Here is a 23,885-nt window from a genome sequence, read left to right as displayed (position 1 = left end):
TTTACTTAGGTACTTTTCAAATAATATTTTTATTTCATTTGGTTTCTTAGGTTTTTGTTGCTTCTCATCAACTTACTCTGAAAAGAATAGCAAAGCAGGATTTTATTTTACTATAAAATGAGAAGAAAAAAATGTGGCATAAAAGTGTCTAATTCCATCTCATTTTGCGAAACATCAGATTTTTTGGTTTGGTTATTCATATTACCAAAAAAAAAAAAAAAAAAAAAGATCAGAGTTCCTGTATGGCTCAGCAATAATGACACCAACTAATATCCATGAGGATATGGGTTTGATATGTGGCTTTATTCAGTGGGTTAAGTATCTAGCATTGCTGTGAGCTGTGGTGTAGTTGCAGACTAAGCTTGGATCCTGCATTATTGTGGCTGTGGCATAGGCCAGCAGCCCTGTAGCTTCAATTTGATCCCTAGCCTGGGAACTTCCACATGCCACAGGTTTGGCCCTAATAAAAGCAAAAATAAATAAATAAATGATCAATAACTATCAAATGTAAAGAAAATATATTTATTAGAATATATATGTAATTTTCTACTTTAATATGTTATAAACACTGAAAATAAATTTTTTAAAAAGGTAGACATATTTTATATTCTCTAATTTAATGCTTCCCCAAATAGATAACTCATCAAATGTTTCAAATACAGTTATTAATTCAGCTATTTTTATACAAACATTTTTTAACCTTTAAATTGAATTTTTGTATTCATAATAGCTTGGGTGGGTATTTTTAAATTTATGCCATTTGATTTTTAAAAAATAAATATTTGACAGATTTTACAAAAAATATTCATAGCAATTGATCCTACTTTTCTCATTTTTTATACCAAACGCTCTGATGTAGGAATATTGTAGCAGATAAAGTACCTTAAAAAATTTTGAATTTGGATATATCTCTATTCAAATGTAGCTTAAATCCATTGTGTATAAATAACATGGCATGTAAAAAAAGTATAGATAAAAATGTATGGTATTATTATTTATTCTTCCTCTTAGGCTGACCATGTAAATTAACCCTTGAAATTTTAAGTAACCTACCCAAGTATAAGTATTTCTATGCTCAAATAGTAAGTTTCTTAACTCTATATTTTAATTATTTTAAGTCATCAGTGCCACACATCAATGTTAAATGAAATTTTAACATGAGGACCTTCTTACTAACTAAAAGTAAAATGACATGAGATCACAAATTGTGTGACAACTTTTTATGAAGAAATACATCATTCACATTAGTTTGAATCTGTGATTGATCTGTAAAATCTGTCATTTTCATTAAGTTTTTTTTTATTTTCAACTCTATTCAAATTATGAACCGGTTTTCTATTTTTGAGAAATATAGAACTTTTTATTACCAATGATGAGATTTTTTTTCCTGTGAATGTAATATTCCCAAGACAGAATCCAACCTAGTCTATCCAGGTCGCTCATTGTTCCTTTGATACAGTTGGTTTCTTAGATTTTATGATATTGAGCGTAAGTAGTCTTGAACATTACTGAGTATAAGAGTATATCACATAGTTAAGAATATTAAGCGCCAGTGAGATCAGGAAACAGCCCTGCAACATTCTTTATATATTATGATATTAAATCCTTGTCAACAAAATGATAAGCAGTGTACTCAAGAGTAGTAAAGGATTTCATTTGAACATTATAAATTTATTTGGTCAACATTACACAGTTAAAACAGGATAACACAGGAGAGTACAATTTAATCAAGGCTAAAGCAAACATATAAATGGCAGCACTTCTTTGCCCAAAAGTAATTTATTTTTTTTTTCCTTTTAATGGCCACACCTGCAGCATGGAAGTTCCTGTGATGGGTTGAATTGGAGCTGCAGCTAGCTAGGGGTAATGCCATAGCCATAGCAACACTGGATCCGAGCTGCATCTGTGACCTACACCATGCTTAGGGCAATGCTGGATCCTTAAACCACTGAGCAAGGCCAGGGATTGAACCCAAATCCTCACAAAGACAATGTCAGGCCCTTAACCTGCTGAGCCAGAACAGAAACTCCCTAAAAGGTAATTTTAAATTCCATATCACTGTTTAGAATTGGAAGAATATCTGAATCATTCATTTGTAAATAACCATATTATAAATCTCACAAATCCTTGAACAAAAAAAAATATTTAGCGAATTTCGTATTTGGATTTTGCTCTTTTCTAATCTGAATTATTGATATTAGTTTGTAATGTTCATTTATTCAACTAGTGATGTAGTAATTTATACCATTTGATGTGTTTTGAAATATATTTTCAAGTGCAGATATAATGTCTTTTACAATGTAAAGCAACCAAATTATGCCTATATAGCTTGGGAAGAAGTTGTGCAATGGCAAAACATTCAAATGTGTGAAAGTATCTACTTCTCTAGACCATGTCAACAAATATTTTGTCAATTTTGTTCACTACATTACTTCAGTGCCTGGAATTATGCTTGACACATACTAGTAGTTCAATAAGTATTTGTTGCATGAATAAAGAAAATCAATGAACAACATGGAATTATTTCAAATTGATTGCTTCTCTACTTCCTTTGCAAATAGTCAATGCATCTTTACTCACCCAGTGTAATGTTATGCATTTGCAGGTGCCAAATTCTGAAAGCTGATTTAAACTATTAACATGCCTAGAAAATAAGAAAAATATTTTAACACTCTGCATTATTAAAAACTAATTTATATGCTAAGAATGCACTTAAATCAGTCTATAATTACAGCATATATGATGTGAGCTTTAAAAAGGGAAGCAGAACTTCATAATTATTGCCTATAGAGTGTGAACCCAGTCTCTCTTTCAGTCTGTCTCTCTTCTTTCCTCTCTGTACCCCTTTCTCTCTCTCTTTCTCTCACCCACACACCCAAAAGAAGTGTCACATATTGTTATATGTGAGCCACTGTGTTAAACTTTGAGAATAAGGCAGTGAACAAGTGAGTAAAGGTCTTGGGCTTATGGAATTGACATTCTAGTGAGTGAGGCAGATATTTCAGTAATTTCATAAATTATTACTTAAATGAGGAGGCTCTAAGGGTAAGACAGGCAATGTGAAGCTCACTAGTATAGAGGTATAGATTCTAAAGAAAGGTGCCTCCAAAAGTAAACTCTAGAGTTTTGGAAATCCGTGTATGTTAACAGTTTTCTTTTTAGTGTGGAACTTCTTAGAGCATTGAAAAGACCCCCTATTTTGTAAGTCTGTGAAAGAAAGCCTTAGTAAGCAGCATTTACCAAATGAAAAAGCCCTAAGTGGAAATGTTTGAGATTCAGAGGAATGTCAAGAAGGCTAAGGAGCTTAGAATAAATGAGAGGAAGAATAGAAGCTTGGTTTGAATAGTTGGTTAACTTTGTTTTTTATTGATGTGGTAATAAAATGTTTATTAAAAATTTTTTTACTCTTTTGGAAGAGTCATCAGAACATAGTACGAACTCAAGTTTTATTTTTATTTTTTATTTTTTTTATTCCAAAGGCAATAGTTTGCATCTATTTAATGAAGCTTTAAACAGGGAATGTCAGGACCCAATTTTGCATTATACAGAGCCTACACTGATGTCTTTTAGGAGAATAGACTGTAAAAAAAAAAAAAAAAGTAACAATGGAAGATGAGAGATTAGAAGGAGGGCTGCTAAGGCAGACCAGGTAGGAGAAGATAATAGTGTGATGAGGGTCCTAGGGATAAAATTGGTGAGAAGTGATCTGATTTATAATACAGCTAGTAGATGGAGAACAGTAAGATTTGTTGAGGGTGTGAATGGTAAAAGAGAGCACTATTTCTTTAATTCTTTGTAAATATAGTCAATGACGAGAATAATAACAAAAGAAACAAAATTACCCCCCAATTTTTTGTTTTGTAACTCCTATAGAACCTCTTTTCTTTAATTCACAGAAATGCAGCACTAGCAAAAGGAAAACAAAAACCTCATATTTATTAAATATGCATGAAATAAAGGCTGCAGAAAGCATGGCTAAAGAAAAGGGGAAAAAATATGGAGAATTAGGTCAAAATAATGTAAAAGTTGGCCATGCCAGATATTACATGGAGTCTATAAGCCCAGTCCAGAAATGGTGAAGATTAACCCTGAAGCCAGTAGGAGAGTTTTGTGGGCGCTCTAGTTGTTTTTCAGCAGCAGATGTCTCTGTTCAAGAAAAGTCGTGTTTTATAGCCAGTACATATTAGAGACCAAAACAAGGCTGCTTGGTTTGAAGCAGATTGATGGATTAGGCCCCGTAAGCCATAGCTCCATGGGTAGGGCTCCATGTATTCTGAAATAACCACTTTGCTAATTTCTTTTGATCAGAAATATCCCCCATACTTTCTATATTTGTAAAATAAATTAGGCTATCACTCATTTATTTAAATATATGTAAAGGAAGGAATAAGGTATAAAAAGTCAAAAATATTTTTCGAAGTGATATGATGGAAAATTGACATCCAAGATGAAAAATTTTAATTTGAATTAATAATTAGTTTTATGTGACCAGAGTGTTAATAAACAATAGGAATGAATGCCACCTTTAGAATATTCCCTACTGAGGCCTTTAGACATAAAGCTATTTGCATGTTGCCATTTTTTTAAGATGGCTAAAAGTTAATAATACCTGGAAACAGTTCTTTTTCAACTATTTCTTAGAAAGCTTCAACAAATACTAAATTTAAGAACAAAACAAGATATATATTTAGGGTAATATTAAAAAGTATTCATACTCTGTTAATTTGCAAACAGAAAGATAAGTGTTAGCCGCTTATTTTTAAGTGTTTATGTAATTAGAAGAATAAATATTTTTTGAATACATAAATTATTTCAGTTCTATATAATATATTATGGCATTTACCTTTAGTTCTTCTCTAAGTAGAATTTTTAAATTAACTTTATTTTCACATTAATGCCTAATATTAAGACTAATTAAAGTTATATATCATAGATATTTCCTCAAAAGAATATACAAATAAAAATTTAACATGGGAAGGAACCAAATGATGAATGATAGGTTTAGCAAGAACTTTAAAAAAAAATGTTGATTAACAAATGAAATGAGAAAATTTCATCCACGCACCTACAGCCACCTAATCTATGACAAAGGAGGCAAGAATATACAATGGAGAAAAGATAGCCTCCAATAAGTTGTGCTGGGAAAACTGGACAGCCACATGGAAAGGAATGAAATTAGAACACTCCCTAACAACATACACAAAAATAAACTCCAAATGGATTAAAGACCTAGATATAAGACCAGACACTATAAAACTCTTCAGGGAAAACATAGGCCAAACACTCTCTGACATAAACCACAGCAACATCTTCTCAGATCCATCTCTTAGAGTAATGACAGTAAAAACAAAAATAAACAAATGGGACTTAATTAAACTTAAAAGTTTTTTCACAGCAAAGGAAACCCTAAACAAAATGAAAAGACAACCCACAGAATGGGAGAAAATCTTTGCACATGAATTGACTGACAAGGGATTAATCTCAAAAATTTATAAACACCTTCTTCAGCTCAATACCAAAAAAAAAAAAAAAAAAAAAACTCCGTAGAAAAATGGGCAGAAAATCTTAACAGACAATTCTCCAAAGAAGACATAAATATGGACAAAAAACACATGGAAAGATGTTCAACATCACTCACTATTAGAGAAATGCAAATCAAAACCACTGTGAGGTACCACCTTACACCAGCCAGAATGGCCATCATCAAAACATCTACAAACAATAAGTGCTGGAGAGGGTGTGGAGAAAAAGGAACCCTCGTACACTGTTGGTGGGATTGTAAATTGGTGCAACCACTGTGGAAAACAGTATGGAGATTCTTCAGAAAACTAAAAATAGAACTACCATTTGATCCAGCAATCCCACTCCTGGGCATCTATCCAGAGAAAACCATGACTTGCAAAGACACATGTACTCCAGTGTTCATTGCAGCCAAGACATGGAAACAACCTAAATGTCCAACAACAGAGGAGTGGGTAAAGAAGAGGTGGTACATATACACATGGAATATTGCTCAGCCATTAAAAGGAATGAAATACCAGCATTTTTAGCAACACGGACGGACCTAGAAATTATCATGCTAAGTGAAGTCAGTCATACAAGGAGACACCAACATCCAATGCTTTCACTGACATGTGGAATCTGAAAAAAGGACAGAATGAACTTCTTTGCAGAACAGATACTGACTCACAGACTGAAAAACTTATGGTCTCCACGGGAGACAGTTTGGGGAGTGGAGGGATTCATTGGGGTTGTGGGATGGAAATCCTATAAAATTGGATTGGGATGGTCATTGTACAGCTATAAATACAATAAATTCATTGAGCATTTTAAAAAAATAAATTCCATGTATTTAGAAATGACAAAAAGCCATAATACTATTAATACAAATAATTCTTATAAATGAGTCATGTATTCAATGGTGAAGGAAGTGGTATTGTCTTATAACTCTTCATCTAAATTAAAGAAAAAGCTCAGTGGCAAACATTAAAAATAGAATCTGTCAAACATTAATTTTAGTATTTCAAAAATAATTCATATAGCTGTGTATTTCCTGTTGAATAAGGAGTGGCATGAGAAAAGTAATACATATTGAGGCCCCAAATTCCCAAATAAAATTATTTTTTTAATTTCTATTAATAGAGGCTGAAAATATGATTGTATAGGTATCTACAGCTTTTCTTCTAAACAGCATTTCAAACATATATCTGAACACACAGATCACACAAGTGAGCTTTTTTTCATTTTTCTTTATGGAGAAAAGAACCAATGACAATTAGTGAGAATTCAGAGCAGGCAGTCAGAGAAGCCCTGAATTTGTAGGGTTAGGTGTATCAGAAGAACAGGCAAGAGAGAAGGAGTCTCAGGAGTTTCTGAGTACCAGAGTCAGGGGCAAGGACAATTTCCATAGGACTCTCAGTAAAACATGTCTTATAACCCTTTAATTTTTTCAAAAAGCATTAATGACTGAAATTTCTGTTGTAGCCGCCAGATAGTTTGAAAGATGCAATACATTTGGGAATCTTGAGAACTCCCTATTCCATGAATTATTTTTTGGCCTCAATCTCAGGTCTCTATTTCTTCTCTGTCATATAAAATCATTATCTGGATCCATATTTGGAGTACAGGACAATCACAGTACAGCCAGTGGTTCTTTTTGCCCATATAAGAGCACTCACCCAACCTACCTTCTCTTTTCTTAAAACACATTTAAGGAAGAGTCTGTTAAAAGTCTATTAAATTCTCAAAAACACAAAGATAGAGCAAGTGTTCTGTGTGGTTCTGGTGAAGCTCAATTTCCTAGGCTTGAGGTGAGGTACAAGTACCTCCTACGTACAATACAGCTAACAAACAATGCTACCATTAACCTACAATATTATACAATACTACTAGTACAGTTATAGACCTTATTCAGATTCACTAGGTTTTATATGCACTTTTTTCTTTTTTTGGTGTATAGAACTATGTAATTTTATCACATGTATGGATTTGTGTAAGTATCATCCACAATTAAAAAAAAAAAACCTCTTCCATCACAAAAAAAAACTCCCTGTGTTACAGTCTACTCCAAACCTTAATCTGTGATAAATACTAATCTTTTCTCGAGAAAAGATTAGTATTTATCTTTTCTCTATGAACATTGCCTAACTTGAAAAGGTTATATATAGATCGATTCTCACATTAAGTAACCTTTGAGGCAGGCTTCTCTTCACTCAGCATAATGAGGTTGAAATCCATCAAAGTTGTATAAATCAGTAGGCAATTCCTTTTTTATTGTTAAGTAATATTCATATGTGAGGTTGTGCCACCATTTGTTCTTGCATTCACCCATTAAAAACATTTGGAGGAGTTCCTGTCGTGGCGCAGTGGTTAACGAATCCGACTAGGAACCATGAGGTTGCGGGTTCAATCCCTCCCCTTGCTCAGTGGGTTAACGATCCGGCATTGCCATGAGCTGCGGTGTAGGTTGCAGACGCAGCTCGGATCCCGCGTTGCTGTGGCTCTGGCATAGGCCGGTGGCTACAGCTCCAATTGGACCCCTAGCCTGGGAACCTTCATATGCCATGGGAGCGGCCCAAGAAATAGCAAAAAGACAAAAAAAAAAAAAAATTTGGATTGTTTCCCATCTTGGACTGATACAAGCCCATATCTACCATGAACATGGATGCACAGATTTTTCCATGAACATAAGTTTTCATTGTTCTGGGATAAATGTGCATTAGTGTGATAGCTGTGTTGTATGGCAGATGTATGTTACATTTTTATGGGTAACTGCCAAATTGTTTTCCACAATGACTTTCATTTTACTATCCACTAGACATGTAGGACAGATTCAGTTTCTCCACATTCTCACCAGCTCATGAAACAGAATCAGTACTTTTTATTTCACCCTTTCTAATAGGTGTATAGTATTCTCATCATGGCTTTAATTTTCAATTCCCTAATGACTAGTGAATTAAATATCTTTGCATGTACTTTTTTCCATATGCTATCTTTTTAAATGAAAGTGACCTTTCAGCTCCTTTGCATATTCTGTAATTGGATTGTTTTCTTACTGTTGAGAATAGAAAGCGCTTTATGTATTGTGGATAAAAATCCTTTGATATGTGATTTGCAAATATTTTCTCCCATTCCGCAGCTTTTCTTTTCATCTAATTAATAAGGTCTTTTGCAAAGCAGAAGTTTCTAATTTGTCTGATATGCCATTTATTGATTTTTCCTTCATGGACCTATTTATATTTTAATTTCCAGTTCTGATCATTTTGTGCCCTGAATGTGGTAATGTTGAAAGGGTCACAAACTTGTGTTCAGGAAACTTCTTTGCTTGCTTATACTTCACTTTGGTATATGAACATTTGATATTTTATTATCTTGAACTTATATGCAAAATTTAAAAAATTTATTTTAAATAGCCTGTTTTAACAATCATTCCTATAATTTCCATCAATGATTAGTGGCTGAACTATCTTTTAAGGGCAAGGGAGAAAATTCATATATTTTTCATATATATCTGAAAGATGAGAATTAAAGGCATTACACACACACACATCCAAGCTACCAAAAGTATACCTTAAGGAATCATAGACATTAAATTCATTCTATATTTAATGCAAAATATATTGTTAAAATCATAACATATATATCAGTATCCCTGTCACAGTTAAGTCTGATTATTTGCCAAAATATTTCCTAAAATTGCATATTATCAATGAATTATGGGAACCCCAATTTCTATTAAAATTTTTATGATATATTCTGAATTTTAAATTAATAGCTTTTCATCATCCTTGATGCACACTAACTCATACAAAGCCAGTAAGGTCAGATACTTTGAGCCTTTATCTTTATGGTCTGACACAGCTAGAGTTTAATCTCTTCATTTTATAGCCCATAAATTTAGTGATGAAAATGGAGAAACCACATGCTGTAGGAGATCATCTTGATTCTTGAATCCTATTTTATGAAAGAATAGAGCCTAAAAAATTAGATCAGTTTTAGAAAATAATAATCCAAGTGCATATTTTATTGACGTTAATAAAAGGTTAGTAACTAAATACGATGGTTAGTTACATGTAACTGTCAGTTATTCAGGAAGTATCTGTGTGGTGATAACAAAGTAACTTTTCTTCTTGATAAGAGGTGAGATTGTTTTGATTTTAAACAAGTCAGCATATGACTTTTTGCAGGGCATTTAACCTGTGTCATTCAGATACCCTTCTGTGTGAAATGCTTGATGATTGGTACTATTACCACCACATCTTCGAGTGGATTTTGATGATTAATTAGCTACATTCATGTATAGGAGTGTGTGAGTGGGTGTGTGTGTGGGTGTGTGTATGTATGTATATATATGAAGATCAGGTAATAGAGTTTTTCATGTCCTGTTTGTTTAGTAAGCTACTTAGACTACTATTAATATTAACATTGGGGAATTTTAAAAATTTTTATGTCAGAAAAATAATGGGAATATTTTGGTCAATGAGTAAAATTATTTCCTGGCTCTTTTTTTTTTCCATTTTCATCCCATCTAACACAAACGGACTTAAATGACAAAAGAACAGAAATGCAATTGATTTTGTTGTATTAGAATTTTGGCTGAGTGCATTTGATAATTCAATCAAATCATTCTGTCAGTACCAATTTGTTACAGCATTTGATATTCTAGTAACAATAAGATTTATTCCATAATAATATGTCCTTATCCAAGCTAAGAATAAAGCTTCAGTGCATCAATTCCAAGGAAATGAGTGACACTCTAGATTGGTTAGTATTTTTCAATTTGACTCTTACAATTTTACAAGAAAAAAGAAATCACATTTTAAATTTTATTAGACAAATCAGCAATAAGTTGTACTCTTTTTTTTTAATCTGCAATTCTGTATCTGTTTTGTATCAACATTTTTTTATATGCATAGATATGTTTCTGGACTCTTTTATCTCTTTTAACATGTATATATCTTCTTTCCAATGCATCATTTCCTAATCTCCATGATTTTGCTGCAAATTATACTGCTGTAATGCATACTGCCACCTTATGAATGAATTCAAACTTGGAATATAATGACAGCAAGCATTTATTGTCTCACAGTTTCTTTGTATCATCAGTCCAAACATGACTTCATCATGTGCCTCTAGGCCAAGGTCTCTTATGTGGTTGAGTCCAAATATTGACTGGACAACAGTGTCATTTGACTATCAATTTGGGAGAGGACTATGTTCAAACTTGGTTGGTCTTGGATCATCATTATTGGGGCTCCCCATAGAGCTGCCTCATGACCTGACAGCTGTATTTTCATCTCACAGAGAGAGCAATTTGAGGAGGCATAAGAAAGAATACATCCAAGACGAAAGTTACAGTCTTTTTATTAGCTAATCTCTAAATCCGCATTACATTATATTTGCCCTATACCATTTATTTCATACAAGTCAGTAAATTCAGGAGACAACTTAAGTGGAATGGGTTACACAAGGTTAGAAGATTGGGAAGTAGAAATCACTGAACTTCATCTCAGAAGCTGCTTTCCATACAATGTATTTATAATTAGAAGATCTGTCTGATAGGGCAGATAACACCAATATACCCTTCTTTGGGAGTACCTTGAATATACTTGGAATTTAATTATTTTATATAATATTAATAAGCTTACTAAGTTTCCAAAAAATAAACTTCTGTTGCCATTTGATTTAAATTGTATTAAATCTATAACCTATTTGAAGAGAATGATAAATTTATAATGTTGATTATTCTTATCTGTAAAAATGGAGTAAATGCTATTGATATATGTATCCCTTAAAGTCTTACCATAAAGTTTAAATTTTTTCTCCTTCAAAATTTTCATATTGTGTGCTAGATTCATTAATTAATTGTTCATTTATGTGTATATATAGTTATTTATTTAATAGCCATTATTGTCATCCTGTCTACTAAGCAGGACACAGAATTCAACAAACAGACAAATTTCTACCTTTATATAATTTATATCCATTTAGAAGAAATAAACAGAGAAGAGAGTATAAACAAACTGAGTAAATACAATTTATAGACTACTAGATGGTGAAAAGTGCTATAAAAATGAAGCAAGGAAGGGAGAAAAAGTGATGAAAGAAAGAATGTATTTTTCTATATAATGTTTAGGTATATACCACTGAGAAGTTAACATATGAAAAAACACTTGTAGTTGATCAGTGAAAAGCCAGGTGAATACCTGGAGAGAGAGCATTTAAGGCAGAGAGCCAGGGAAGTGACTAATCCTGTCTGTGCAGGTTTGGTTTGATTTAAATAATCAGTGAGTTCTTTGTGACAAGATCAAAAAAAGGCATGGAAGATGACACCAGATCTGAGTGGGAAGCCATGCCCTGTCGTTCTTGTTATCCATGTTAATTGTCATTCATTCTTCCCTGACTGAGATATGAAGTCCATGGATAGTCTTTGAGCAGAAGAGAAACATAATATGACTTACTTTTACTGGGATCCCTGTGGAGGCTATTGCTGGTAGCCATATGGAATAGAAATTTAACCCAAAGTTTAGTAATGGATGTATTGATAAGTACTCAAATTCTGGATATATTATAAATGTATAACTAAAATTTTCAGACAGAGCAGTTACAGCTTAAGAAAAAAAAAGAGATTTCAAAGATGATCCTAAGGGAGTTTTATATGATCAACTAGGATGTATTAGACATCCACAGATTTGGGAATATGGAGCATATTGAGGTGGTGAGGGAAGATGAGTAATTCACACTAAAACATTCAAATGACAGGGTTCCCATCATGGCTCAGAGGAAACAAATCTGACTAGTATCCATGAGGACACAAGTTCGATCCCTGGCCTTGCTCAGTGGCTTAAGGATCCAGCATTGCCCTGAGCTGTGGTGTAGATTACAGACAAAGCTCATATCCTGAATTGCTGTGGCTGTAGCTGCAGCTTCGATTCAACCCCTAGCCTGGGAACTTCCATATGCTGTGGGTGCAGCAGTAAAACAAAACAAAAATTCAAATGACTTTAGAGTTTAATACAAAAGTCTAATGTCTAGAGCATTTCAAAAGACAGTGTCGTCGGAAAATAATGAGAATTTGTGAGAATAAGTACTTAAAGGATGTGTGTGCAGGGCTTATCATGTTTTATAATCCTTTTTAGTGTTAGGGCTTCATTCTTACTGCTTGGGGAAATAATTGAAACAGTTTAAGCAGAGAAGTGACATAAATACTTTTGTTTGGAAAAGTTTATAATAACTGGCTATATGGAAAATGGATTGTAAAGGCCAGGCTTAGAAACAGAGAGGCCATTCATTAAGTGTGTATTACTTTAGTCTAGGGAACAGATAGCAGTGATGTGGATAGTTGAAGTTGGGATGGAATACATGGGGACTTAATATACATTTCAAAGATAGAGATTGAAGAACTTGATGACAGATGATATAGAAGTTTAGTGAAAGGTAAGGAGCAGAAAGAAGGCCTTGATTTTTATGTTGAGTAGATGTGATATTATAAACAGAATCAGTAAAGACTGAGGAGGCACAGATAGCAATAGCGGGGGATGTAAGAATCAGTAATTCTATTTCATGTACATATTAACATAAAAATACTAGATTTTTTGAAAAGAAATGTCAAAGGAATTTGTGCATGCGATTCTGGAGATGTGTGGAGAAGATGGAGCTGAAAATCATGGATTTGAGAGTCAACAGTATGTGCAGTATTTCCAGACGGGGCAAAATATCGGAGATGTGAAGTTTGAGAAAAAAATGCAGATGGGGCCAAGTTATTCTTTTAAATCATATGTATATATGTATTGGGTTAATTGGAAGTGAAAATACTTGAAAATACTCTAGTAGTTGTATCAGAATCTTTACTTGTTTATGTAACTTAAGGACTTTTTAATATATTTCCTTCATATCTAGAGTATTACCAGTTAATATTAGAGAGGTCCTACCACATTTTCAACTTTTATTTCCTCAGTCTTTCAAGCTACGTTTTCTCTTACAGCCTGTCTCTAATATTGAGTGACCTTTTTCTATAACAAACTGGTCTGAAATACTAACATGGTATAATGTCAAAGATCTTACACCATCTGTCTTTGTAGGTACTTTGTATTAATCATTCACCCAAAAGGTTTTCATATATTCTTTAGAAGGCCATAGACCTTTAGATCCATTATTATTGTTCCCAGCATCATTGTAATGTAATAACTCATAGACTATGTACATTTAAAAATATATACTTGAAAACCACAAATAAAACTAGCCTATACAATTGAATCAAGGTTGAGCATGTTTAACTTAGAATGCATTTATCACCAAAGACATTTGGAATTATAATAAAGTTAGTTAGAAATGTGAATGAAATCAATTTAAGATTTCAGCTGATACAGAATATATGGGAGGAAATTATTTGATGATCCACTTGAAAACAAATGATTTTGATTAAGAACATCAAAAAATTTGAGCTGTTTCTTATTAAATTCCTTTTGAACCATCATGTTGTTAAGTAGAATTGGCTATTTTGCTTTCCTGCAGACCAAGGCTAATCTTCTTAATGTCAGTTAAACAAGTTATAGCACTTTTTCTTCCCATTACTAAATACATTTGTTCTGTTTTAGTCAAAAAGATCTTTATTATGCTTTTACTTCTTCTCTAAAAGGAGATTTGGATGTAAAAATGTCTCACATTTATAATTACAGTCTTAGCAATGGAACATTTAACTCTTTTCCATATGTAACACTTCTAATAATTCATATATAAAATGATCTGGAGCCAAAAACTCATACTGTTTTTAAAATATATTGCAAATTGTACAAGCCAAAAATTCAATATAACTTTATTAGAATGTCACATTTTCAAATTTGGTTTTCTAAAAGTAAATGTCATAAAGAAAGAAAATACTAATTTTGGTAAATCTCTGTCACATCATAATATTGTATCTAAAATATTGTGAGTCCTTTAAAGTCCCTATATTTTCTTAATAGTAAATGCACAAAGGAAAAGACATATCTGACCCCCTATTGCTCTGCTGCAGGTTGTATTCTTTCTTTCTAACCCTGTTCCTAATGAGACAGTATTTTTCCCAAAATTTTGAATCAGTACTACTTTAAATACTTTTCTCCTGGTAGCTCTTAAATGTTAAAGAAAATAATTTCTTAAAGTTGAAAAGCTCAACATATTTGATAAAAGTCAACCTGATATACATGTATGAGTTAATCTGGAATACTATCACAGTCTTACTTTAACAAATCTAGCAAACACTTACAAAATTATTTTACTTCCAGGGTATTGAAGTTATGTGTGAAGTGAATTTAATAATAGCCATTGTATATTTAAAAAGCGATAAATCAATCTCAACCTTTGACACTCAGAAAAAAACTTCCTATCAACTGATATCAACCTTTGTTGTGTCTATTTTCATAGGAGAAATGGTGTATAATTTTTTAACTCACATTTATAAGTAATGTTTTGTAATATATATTTTAAATATTGTATCTCATCACTTTGTTTTCTGACTGCACAGTGAGTTCTAAATATTACTGTTTTTCCATTAAGAAAGTCAAATTTAACTTGCCCAATCTATCCAAATTTGATACCCTTGCACGAGAGTTTGAGAGAAAAGAGGAATTTTGTGGGGTGCAATTTAAGCTTGCAGCATTCTAAAAATGTGAATATGTAGAATGTTCTTGACAGCAATGTTTAGTCTTGCATTCTGACATAAGACTAAACTATTACTCAATTTTGTTTTTACATGTTAGAGTGATTCAGAAGTGACTCCTCCCCCCAACTGATTATAAAGATCCATTGAATTGTAGAGATTCTTGCATTTTCCTGGATTTGGGTATTATCTTCTGGCATGTTGTTTATATAGGGTATTTTGTGGAATCATATATCTGGAAGAAATTCATGTCCCACTGGAAAAAAAAAAAAGGATAACATAAGTGATGATATTGCAAGATTCATGTAATTCTTGGGATAGCTTTTCTTTCTTCATAATTTATGGAAACTGTAAAGATGTGTATTTGGATTTGAGACTAAAACATGGTTGATGCACATGTGTATACCCATTCTCTACTAAATTCTCACTCGAAGATATTAGAGAATAAAAATTGTGCACACACAGACAAAAATAATCAGAAATGTGAGACAAAAAAAGGGCTTGGGAAAATGGAAGGTCTTGAGATAGAAGTGTGCTAAATGACTTGCCAGAGAGGAACAGGCAAAATCGGATATGAGAGCAGTATGAATATATTTTAAGATATGCAAGCCGTTAGTATATTACAATTCTCCTTTCTTGGAAGATATACTCCATAATAAATAATAAAGTAAAACAAGCAAAAGAAAGTCTTAGAGCACAGAAATCTAAATGAGGAATTTACATAAGATTTAGAAACAAGTAGTTCCCAAAGTAACTATGAGGGAACATCACAGAAGGACAGCTGTGGACATACCAGTACGACAGCAGTGAAACATAGCTACAAGCTGGAACTGGCAGTTCAATGTAGAGTAAGAGGATGTTGGACCATGGGAGATTTCTTTTTGATGAACCTGAGGATAAATTTTACAGTTTCCTCTTTTTTAATATTTGATGCTGAATTAGCAGTGCTAGAAAAACTGTGTAAGCAAATAAATTAGTCAATTATTAAAACTAGATCAATGGAACAGCAAAAAAGCATGCATTAGAATGTGAGCCAAAAAATAATAATAATTTGGGGCCAGCTGTAATTTGTATTTATGTGAGTTATAACAGTAATTCAACCAAGCAGTTATCATGCAATCTTATTTATAAAGTGGGTAGAACAGGTGTGTGTGTGTGTGTGTGTGTGTGTGTGTGTGTGTGTGTGTGCATATTAGAGCATGAATGCATTTTGCGTGTGTGTATGTGTGTAAATGTATAGTGTAATTCACTGGTTATCACTTTCAAAAGAAGAACGTCGATAGTCAATAGTTGACTAAAATCATTTTCTAAAGGTAAAAAAGGATGAGTACAAGCATGTTTTAAAACGTTTTGCCTAAACACCAATAAATATATTATTAAAAATGGTTTTCTCACTACCAGAAAAAAGAGCTAAAAGGAGTTGGAAGTTCTGCCTTTGGGAGGTAAAAAATCAAGAGGGCAGGAGAGTGTGGGGAAGAGAAGTACTGTCTGGTTTGGTTTGGGTTTGGGTATGTTTAAATGATGAGCCACTTCACTTAAAGGATTTCATAGAGTTGTAATTTGCATGTGCCTGGAACTTTTGCCAGCTTGTTTCATACCAGCTAGCCACAGCAACAGTCTGTTTTGGTTCAGCCATGCTGCAGCTCCGGCAGCGGGCACAACCCAATGTCATTTTTACCGCATGTGTAAACTAGTCCCTTACCCTCCTCAGTTTTTCCCTGGGGCCCTGAAACATGAAAATGCATGGGACATGCCTATTACCCTCACTTGCCCCACAGTGATGAGACACCAAGCAAAGTTCTAACCAAGGAGAGATATAAGCCATCAGATAAATTCTCCTTCCACTCCAGGGCTGAATTTGTTTGTAGACCAAATCACTCAAAAGACTTCTCAGAAAAATGGTTTTACTTGATAGAAAGTTTGTGGTAACCACCCTGGTAACACATGGTTTTATTTCTCTCTGACATTCCTTGTGTCACTCACATTTTCCCCATCTCTGGTTTATTTAGGATTGGACTTCCTAATAAAGCATTAGCCTATGAATATTGGCCTCAAGTTCTGCTTCCTGAAAAGCCCACGATAAAAACAACTGATATCAGAAATGAGCTAGTGAAAATATGCCATGTATTCACATCACAAGTGTTAAGGATTTCACCTTTGATTAATGGGGATGATATGTAAGTGGATGGAGAGGTGTGGGATATATGGGAACGGTGGCACTTGAATGATATGAGGGCAGTGGTAATGATAATGACTGAAGAGTGGGCTGGCTTCCATTAATGACATTGGAAAGCCCACGGAAAGAAAATTATAGGCTCAGGGCAGCCAACTGGAAATTGAAGGTGTGCTGTAAAATTGTAAAAGCAAAGAGCTTCTATGGCAACTTTGGAGTAGACTCTCATCTCTTACAGGCTTAGGGGCAGCTTTTATGGAAAATTAAGCCACAGATCTAATCGTAAAGTTATCAAAGCTGACAATTAAAATTAATGGCCAGCCTTGACAGTGTTCATGCATTATAGCAAGGTTCTGATAAGCAAATATTGTGTACTTTCAACCTGTCACGGAGACTGAAGAAGTTGAACCTTAAGGTATTGAACCCTTGTATTCTCCTAAACCCTCTGGGCTGAAATAAACAACACCCCCTTTCCATGAGGAAAAATGTCCTCATGCCTAAACATGTGCAGTGACCTCATGGGACACAAGTTCCTCATAGGTAATGCTTTTTCTCCTCAATATCTGTCTGTTTCACCCCTCTATGCCTTCAGGCCGTTTATCAGGATCACTTTTTGGAAGAGTATCAAAAGGACAGCGTAGTTCATCCAGCAAAATAAAATAGTTTATTTTCTAAAGAAAATAATAATCTGTAAATAGGCCCTGCAGAAACTGGAGGTAAATCTCCTGAGTAGACTGGAAGAATATATGAATGACACAGTGGGATATAAGCTTGGATTGGAAAAAAAATGTATTTATGAGACCACACTGTTGCTCAAGATTTCATGTACTAGAATGAAAAATGAGACCTTGTCCTCATAGCTTTCTAAAACATCTCCTTGAAAGTTTAACTTTAACCTTGAAAGTTTAACATTATAGTGGTCTAGAATAAGTGAAGTGAAAAGGACAGAACCACTTGTAGCAATATTGAGGAAGGGGAGAGAAGGTTCAGACTATATTTAGCATGTACTCTCTAAGAATTGAGTTTCCTGGATGAGCCCAGAAGACACTCCCTTCACCGAGGAAACAAAGAATGCCCTAGTAAGGGGACCTGGTATCTTTGAGAGACTCCATTGTGGCTATCTTCTATAGATAAGAGTTGGTGGTGGGTGCTGTTGCCATGAAATTTGAGTCCATTGTATTAATAGATATGGAAGGTTTCAGAATGGCAGCATTTAACTGTCAAAAGCAAGGTGAAAGTGATTGCTATAAAAGAAAGGAAGACCAGAGTGAAAATCAGGGTATTTGACTCTCAGTGACCTGATATATTAACATAATATATTATGGTGTTCTTAGGGACATTCTGCATACACATTTAATTACAGTGTTTCTTGAATAGTTTAAATTTGAGAAAAAATAAATTAATAACAAAACAAACAAAAAATAAATAAGAACTCATGAGAAAAAAATCTAAAGACTGTCATTGCATGGAAAGTCATGTCCCATCCAGTGTCCCAATGTAAATTAGTCACAAAGTCTCCTCATCAAACAGTGGTGAGGTCTCTTGAACAAAGACACTTAAATAACACTGCATGTATGGGTGATAAATATTCCTCAGATCTCACCCCAAAAAATCAGTTGTACACTCTTACATTTTGAATCTTAGTTGACACCGCTATAAGGACGTGACAAATGTTATATGAGTCAGATAATTAAGTGGGCTTACTGAACTCCACAGAGCATACTCTTATGAGGCTTTATTGAAGTAAACAATATGATATAGGAGGAAAAATGAGTATAAACAAGGTTTGAGGACTGGAAGACTCTCAGGCATATCCACCAGGGTTCTTTATTAGAAAGTTTTTTTTATCGCAGGATTTTGAGTGACTAAGACTTGCATGAGGAATTTTGATTTTAGAACACTCTAAAAGTTTCTAGCAGTGTGTTTCATGTCCTTACTACACAGACACCAATAAACAAGCCAGCCTTGGGAGCCACTGTGGAATTTTAAAGCTTTAAGCAGCATATTATAAATTAGTATTTAGCCCTTTTGACATTATTTTGGCTTAAGTATAATAATTTCAAGCTTCCTCAGAGATAAGCAGGGACAATCTCAATGCAGCAGTAAAATAACTTTTTACACCAGGTCATAAGACACTATCAAGTTTTCTACTTAGTCTGTTGCTAAACGGAGTTTTGATTAAAATCTGTATCACATCAAGTTCAACTTGGAGGAATATACTTAGAATCTGATAGTATTTTCATGTCTGTGATCCCATATTTGGAATAAAAGGACATTATTGTAGTATAATAGCTTATTTCTGAGGAAGATATCAAACTAAAAGCAATATCAAATTTCAGATGGAAATAAGATTTGGGTTCTAATGTCAAAGTCTTCAAGAATGAAGGGGTAGTGCTTCTCATCAATCTCCATTTAATTTCTCTGATCTCTATGAAAATCAGATGATTATGGCATATGAATAAGATAGTATACATGAATAAAGTATATGTTAATGGGTCCATCCACCATATTGCCTATCTCACAACTATAGACCTATGGAGGTTTCTCTAGACCAACTGATAGAGAAAGAATGAATATAAGCCTGGCTCACAGGTAAGTTAGGGAATTGTGTTGGGGATAGCCAGGGAAAATAAAACTGTCACACTGTGTCTCTACTTAGGAATGCCTCCCAGTGGGCAGAATTATGAGCATTACATTTGGCCATGTGATTTGCGTGGATTTCTGCACAAGAAGAAGGGGCCTAAGTGTGAATATATATGGTCACCTGATGAACAACTAAGTGTTTTGGAAAGACAAGACTTGATGGAAAATGAGGGAGGTATCAAGGTATAGAAGTATAGGAAGAGGAGGTATAGCGGTAAGCACAAAATATATAGATGTTTGAGATTTACTGCAACTGCCAGCAGAGAAGAATGTCACAGTCATCTTCTCTTCTTAGCTACTCCAAGGTCACTCTAATAACCTCATTAACAGAAAAGTCATCGTGGCAAGGATGGCACCTATGAAATGATCCAATTTCATGGGCTTCCTCTTTCCAAAGCTAATTCTAGCCACTGCCACCAACAAATGTCAATGTTATACTCCAGGTACCAACAGTGAGTACTTCATAGTGAGCCATTTAGTCATTTGGTAGTCTATCACTTATATCAGTTTTTCCAGCCTGGTGAAGAAAGCCTTACCATCCTTGATAACTATTGTAGATAATGAGTGATGTAATTTTCTAGATAAGTATTTGTCTTCCTCATATTCCGTGCCTCCTTCATCTCCACTTTCAGAGGGCTCATGGACCATTTATTTATGCAGTATCTTTCAAACAGTGCCATCTCAGAGAAGGAGATTGAGTTATGGCAAAATGATACTGACATAATAATGAATTTATATGTATATATTAATAATATATAATATTATATATTATATAGTTAATATATAATAATGACTTTATATGTATATATTCATCACCATTAGGCCAGTGCAATAACACTTAAAGGTTCTTGTAATGAATCAGCATGAACAAAAAAACCCATATAGGATTGAAGTATTGTTTCTAGGATTTGCCCATGCACTGTTCCAAAAGTTCCATAGGATGGTGTGTCTCAATAGCAGTAGATGTAGAATCAAGGAAGCTATGTCATTTCCAATGTGTGCTTCACATCTTTGCAGCCTTACTACTACATTTAAGGTCTTTGCCCCAGGGAAAGAATACTTTCTTCAAGAAAAATATGAGTTATACTGAACTCGAAACAGAATGGACCTTCTTGCCATACTGGCTTCCTCACTCATACCAGTGAATCAAGAAAAGAGTATTTACAAAACTGGTTGAGTAATCAACCCTGTTTGCCCGGGTGGGCTATAATTTCCTATACTCAGAGGGGAAAGCGAGAAATATGTCTGGACCTTGGTGACTTTGTGGGACATATCTTAATATATCCATACCCAAGAAGAATTGAAAATGCTACATTGCAGCAGCCACCTGATAACAAAGGCAAATTAACTGTGAGAACAAATATCTCAGGGATGAAGGTCTGCAGACCCATTACTAGTCAATCAACCAGGCCAGTATAAATTCTGGCTGAAAGTGAAGGAAATTTTGAATGGATTGAGGAAAACACAATCACACCTTGAGAACAGCTGTAACACTGTGGAAATTGTCTCACTAAAATTCTCTCACTTGGTCTTTTCAGATATTGCAGCTGATCACCAATTTGAAGGAAATTCTGTGACTGGATTTGCATGTCTACTCTATCAGGTAAGTCAAAGAATATTATTCTCATAAAAGTTGGAAACTACATAATGTTAAAAGAGAGATTGCTTATAAAGACACAGATGGATCTGAACAAACAACATAACTGTACTTTTTAGATATCACCTAAGATCTTGTATCTGCTTTATGGCCCTTGGCCTTTTGTTTCATCCTAGATTCCACTGGGGCAACAGACTACAAATAGGTTTTTCTCATTGTACATCAATTTAGGTGTAAGTATTCCATCTCTAGCAGTTATGTTGATCATCAATTATTAAATTGAATGATTTTGGATGTTTTTATCCTGTCAGTGTCTGGGTATTTGAAATGATGGAGGATGTGTTTACTCATTTGGCAGAAATTCAGAAAACCTTTTTTTTTCTGAAGTTCCATTTTAAAAATTTATTTTTCTTATATTACCTAATATGTATTTATTAAAATAGATGTTTTTGATATGAATTACTGTTCAGCCCTAATCACCAGGGATTAAGATAGATTCATTCACAAACATTTGCTTGTTAATGTTTCTCAGGAATCTGAAGCATGATAATATGCAGGACATTTATAGATCCAATAGAAGAGAGAAAGTGGAAAGCTAACATCTAGGGTAAATAACTAATAAGCAATACCTTAATAATCAACTTGACCAGACTAGGCAGTATTCCCTCATCTTTCTCCACCTAGATATTAGCTCCTCTTTTCATAAACTCACAACTTTTAGAGATGTATGGAAAAATGAGAAGAAACATAACCATCAGTTGTCATTTTTCATATCTTCTCTTTGATAAAAGGTTAATGGTAAAAATATATATGTATAATTTGCTAATAAGAATGTAAGATTATTTCAGCTATCTTTTAATTTGTCCATGCTATGTTAACATTAACTATATGAACATAAATTATATTAGAAGCATTCATTAACCATAACATATCTGTTCTCCTGGTATAAAAAACACAAGTTCTTTCAACTTGTGCATTCAGTCTCACTAACTTAAATATATATATACATATATATATATACATTATTTATATATATATATATACACACACACGCATAGACACAAGAATAGAGAGCAAAAGAATGACGGAGAGGGAATTTTCTTCTGATTTAAAATACTATGTAATTTGTGTAAAAAAACACAAGTATTACAGAAAGACTGGTCAGAAAAACATACACATATTTTCTAAAGTGTGACTTGTTTATAGTGACTTATATGGAGAATGAACTCATTTATTATAAAAAAAAAAATTACCTCAAAGGGAACATAGATGCGGATTTGAATATATGTTAAATTCTGTAGCACTAATTTAGATATGTGTTAAAATACAGTTCTTTAACCCCCAGATTTTTATATTTTATAAAGTTAAGCATGTGTCTCTCCATTTATACAAAACAAGTCTTATTTAAATGGAAATAATCCTTGGAAAACTGATTATTTAAATATATGTATGCAAACCGAAATGCTCATTTTAAAATTCTGTTTAAACCATGCTTTAAATTGAATTAAAAATCCTCCTGAAATATTTTAATATGAAAATTAGTGCTCTCCCAATAAAACCTGAAGGAATCATTTTTAAAGTTTATAATCTCCATGAACAAACAGCACATTTCAGTTGCAGTGAATATACGCAGTGATTGTGTCTAAGCTACTTTGGGAAAAGGCTTCTTACCATGATAGTCTATTTGGTATTAATAAAGTACTTTCTTGACAAGAACCTCAAAAGGCTTTGCAAATATTATTTCATTAATTCCCCCAGTACTCAGGTGGCATGTATGTGGCAAGAATGATTATTCCACTTTGTTATACAAATGAGCTAAAGATGGCCCTTGTGTATTAGTTCCTAGGTTGTTGATTTATGCACAGCAAGCCAACACCTGTTAGTTTGAAAACCCACCAGTGCCAAATTCAAAATTTACACACCCAATTATTTTAGAAATAGCCCCCCACCCCAAAGCAGAATTTTAGTTATTTACAGCACACCTACTTTGCTTAGCTGTGAAACTTAAGCTTGCATTGATAGTTGTAAGGCTCCAGGCTTCCATGACCCTCTGTAGCTCTCTGACACAGAGGCTCTCTGCCATGCTTTGCTGAGCAGCATCACCTAGACAGGTCAGCATCCTCTCTGTGATACTCCTCTTTCCTGAGAGCTCCCCTACCCTCCTTTCCTTTTGGATGGTGACCTTCACCCTTGAAGTCTCTGGATGGTCTCATACTGTCAGGAATTTCCCCTCTCATGCAATCCGGTCTAAACACTGCTTAGTAAAGCTTATTGTGAGTCAATGCCTCTTGTGGTGATACCTTTTTTCCTTAATCAACTCCCAAGTCCTGTGAACT

At 33.8% G+C, this 23,885-nt stretch overlaps 1 long non-coding RNA gene across 6 annotated transcripts in view; it reads left to right on the top strand.

Moving 5' to 3' along the window:
• Positions 1–23,885, top strand: part of LOC102164036 (uncharacterized) — a 279,677-nt gene that overhangs the window by 38,023 nt on the left and 217,769 nt on the right. For all 6 annotated transcript variants that reach the window (XR_014823728.1, XR_014823732.1, XR_014823730.1 and 3 more), the window contains exon 2: positions 21,491–21,555. This is a non-coding gene — a long non-coding RNA (uncharacterized LOC102164036). The remainder of the gene's footprint in view (positions 1–21,490; positions 21,556–23,885) is intronic.

Source organism: Sus scrofa, chromosome 13 (assembly GCF_054392235.1).
Source record: "Sus scrofa isolate SSC_HxYL_T2T_F1_AM1 chromosome 13, Sscrofa_HxYL_maternal_Yorkshire_Landrace_v2.0, whole genome shotgun sequence".
NCBI lineage: Eukaryota > Metazoa > Chordata > Mammalia > Artiodactyla > Suidae > Sus > Sus scrofa.
Note: the sequence above shows the minus strand (reverse complement) of the source record. Positions and strands in the feature narration are given on the sequence as shown.